The sequence below is a fragment of the Priapulus caudatus genome, unplaced genomic scaffold (assembly GCF_000485595.1).
Source record: "Priapulus caudatus unplaced genomic scaffold, Priapulus_caudatus-5.0.1 Scaffold2903, whole genome shotgun sequence".
NCBI classification, from domain to species: Eukaryota; Metazoa; Priapulida; class Priapulimorpha; order Priapulimorphida; family Priapulidae; genus Priapulus; species Priapulus caudatus.
In genome coordinates, this window is record NW_014579964.1 from 13,160 (window position 1) to 16,891 (window position 3,732).

Below are 3,732 nucleotides of genomic sequence, written 5' to 3' on the forward strand. Positions count from 1 at the left end.
ACATTTCATGCATGTTGTAGTGTGAGTGTGACAAGCTGTGATGAGGCGTGTGAGCCACATGACGTGGTGCGAATATTACATGCTAATGTGACTGTAACATGTAACTGTGGCACGATGTGGCTGGCATGTACCTTGACATACTATAACTGCTAGTTACGGTGCTAGTAGCATCGTATCAGAAGTAGATCATAAGGAATTCATAGGGAATTCATAAGGATAATCATTCTTTATTATCTACTTCTGGTCGTATCGTTTCCTGGCTTCCGAATTCCAAGAAAACCCATTCCTGTCTACTAGCGCCATCTGTCCGACAAAGTATGAGTTACACCGTCTCATCCGCAGGCACTTGGACCGTTTCAGTAATGAAATGATTGTAAAAACACACAAATTGTATTTACGAGCAAAGTCTTTATGTTTGTTTAGTCAATAACGCGTAATAATTCCACGTAAATGCTGTTAAAATGCTTCTCTGCAACACACAGTCTCGCCACACGGGCGCCACTATGCATAAATCTCGCATGAAGATAGATATTGTGTGTTTGTGTATTTCTGTCGTGACATGGGCTACAAAAAATAGATAAACATTAGGACTTTGGTTGTCAATACAATTCATTGTTTATTACTATCATTTTATTGTTGAAACGACCCCCTAAGTGCCCGTGTTGTCATCTGAAGATGCAAATTTGGTTCTCGTCGCATGTCGTACGTATGTCACAAGATGCAATAGGATGCAAACAGGCCATAGTGATGTGCGAGTGCGTCTGTGATGATAGTATGATAAAGGGCTTCTGTGATGCTGGCTTCTTTTGTACACGTTGCTGCCTGCAGTGTGCGAGTGAGCGTAGGAGTGAGCGTAGGAGAGGGTTGTATATGTTAGCACAGATGTGTGGGTTTGTTGTGATGTCCGCAGGCATGCATGCTGGGTGGCTACGGAGCCATAAGATGCGGGTCACAGGGCCGTACCGCGCGCGCTCTCCACACCGCGATGTGGGTCACACTCTCCACTCCGCCACGCCTGTTTGTATGTATGTACGGCTCAGACGCTGTGCACAATACTATATACAACAATAGCTGGTAGTAGGGTTTGCTCATAGCCGTGTGTGCGTGCGTGCGGCAGTGAGAAGGTATTGGTAGACAGCACGAGATATGTAGCAAGCGTCGATCCTACCTTATTCAAAGAGTAGAAACGAGAGACGGTCGAAACCGGCTGCATCCTACTGCCACCTGTTGGCAGAATGCGACATTAGCGGGTGCAGCGGGTTTACGGTGCGACGTCGCCAATAGATGGCAGTGCATGTTCGTCGTTTATGTCGATGAATCATCATCATTGGTCGTGTCGAAATTCTAACTCGAATGCCGTGAGAGTGGTGGACGAATTTGATTGAATTATGAACAGAAAATGACATGCCTCTCTGAGCTCTGAACGCAACTTAAATCTGACGCACGGCTACGCTATTGCTATTTACGATTGTGTTCGTCCTATACCCGATGTGACATAACATCTAATATAAACATGATGCCAACGATATAAGTACATGTAAATAACGTCGATTTGGTATACATTTCAATTCAAAACGTTACAAAACTTTGTAGTTCTGCAATCGCGAATTAAATTTTTTCGAAAAGATGCAAAATGTTGCCGCGACAATAGGTGAAAACGAGTTTATCGTATTAAAAAAAATCTTTCGATTACTAGTAATTTTCGTAATGGATTCGAGATAGCAATTATATTAAAATTAGATGGAATTGTCCGGAGACACACCTCGTGTGTACGCGCGCGCGCGCGTGTGTGTGTGATCATGACACGTAGGGGAGCTGGGAGCATGAATACAGGCCACCACACTAGGCAGACGCTTGCGCTATCACCGATCAAGGATAAACCGAAAATTCTCACGTGAAACCCACGACAGAAATCACGATTCCTGCGACAGTTCTCTTCTCGATCCGCATTCAGAACCGATCCGCTTAGATTTCCCTTTCCCCCGAATTTGACCCTCGCTGTTGTAATCGCATTGTGCGCCTTACGCGCGCTACTCCCGATCTCTGCGTGACACAGCATTATGACGTGGTACAGTCAGGGAAGCTGCGCGCTCTCACGGATGAGGATGCTGTCGCTCCTGGTAGCGGCAGCCCCGTAGCCCGCCTGCCCGCCAGCCTGCCATCTTGCCCCGGTCTCGACACGGGAGGAAAGATTTTCGAGAAGAAAATGGAAATTCGCAACGTCGCCACGAAGCTGTCGGCAACGCCAGCTGAGTTGGTTGCCATGGCAACGGCGGGGGGTGACTCACAGGGGCAGGCAGGCAAGGTTTGCAAGTCAGAGTGGTTGAGGGATCGTGCCACTATGGATTGTCACTGCGCGGGGGGCATGTCACATGTCGATGTCGTGCGAGCGGCGATATGTGTGGGGGGGGCGTCTGTTAATGGAGCAGTCACGATGTTCGGGATGGCGATGCGGGCTCGGTCCCCCTCCTCGTTGTCAGGGGAAATCCATCCCAGCCGTGATACCTCTCTCCCCCCATCCTATCGTGTATCTCGTGGGGAAACAGAGTCACGTTATCCTTTGAAGCAGAGTTTCGCTCACGCTAGGTTTTTTTTAGGAAAGTTATGGATCGTATTTTTTTTATAGTTTTCATAGCGTTATTTTACAAATAATGGCGAAAAACCTCCCGTAAATCACGATGACATTAGACCATTGTACTATGTGTGCAGCAGCTACATGTACGCTACATGCTATTTATATACATATACATGTACTATGTGTTATTATCTACTCTTGATAGTATGTAGTGCATATTATATCATTATACATAATGTATATATATATATATAATTGTGTGTGTGTGTGGTGTGTGTGTGTGTGTTGTATTGTGTGTGTGCGTGGTGCGTGCGTCGTGCGCGCGTGTGCGCGTGGCGCGTGCGCGCGGTGCGCGTGTGTGCGTGTGTGTGTACATGTACATGCATATATACATACAAATACGCAGCCCCAGCTACACCCCGCTCCCACCCCCCACCAGCAGCCGTCATAGGCACGACAGGGAACAGTGTCTGACGGTCCACAACAGTACACACATAGCGCACGGCACCAGAAACACCCGCTGTTCTGCTGCGAATCGACGACGACGCAGCGCCTAATTAAATGCATATCAACTGGTAATTACGCGCGGCGTCTTATCGTGTACTTCGCGCGGGGCCCGGTCGCGGCCGCTCTGCACGCATGCGTGCGCAGCGTAAGTGTAGACTCACGACCGTCGTAGTACGTACGTAGGACGGACGCGTGCAAGCCTGTAGTACAAAGACTGCTTGCTTCCGATGTCCTTCTCTCTCCTCTCTTCTTTCACACCTCTCTCTCTCTCTCTCTCTGTCTGTCTTGTCTGTCTGTGTGTGTGTGTGTGTGTGTGTGTGTGCGTGCGTGCGTGCGTGCGTGCGTGCGTGCGTGCGTGCGTGCGTGCGTGTGTTTGTGTTCGCGCATGCGTGCGTGCGTGCGTGTGTGTGCGTGCGTGCGTCCATGACGGAGCATGGTTATCGTGTTCTTAGGTTATCAGTTACGTCTCGCAACCAGCCATTCATAACTCACCTGTAACTCGTACCTGCACCGTTACCTGTACTGTTTGTTACCTGAGGGGTTACCTGTGTACTCTTACCTGTACTGTTTGTTACCTGAGGGGTTACCTGTACTGTTTGTTACCTGAGGGGTTACCTGTGTACTCTTACCTGTACTGTTTGTTACCTGAG

At 48.4% G+C, this 3,732-nt stretch overlaps 1 long non-coding RNA gene across 1 annotated transcript in view; it reads right to left on the minus strand.

Annotated features, from left to right (window-relative positions):
- Positions 1-3,594: 3,594 nt before the first annotated feature.
- Positions 3,595-3,732, minus strand: part of LOC106819153 — a 433-nt gene continuing 295 nt past the window's right edge. Inside the window, exon 3 of the long non-coding RNA XR_001395361.1 lies at positions 3,595-3,727. This is a non-coding gene — a long non-coding RNA (uncharacterized LOC106819153). The remainder of the gene's footprint in view (positions 3,728-3,732) is intronic.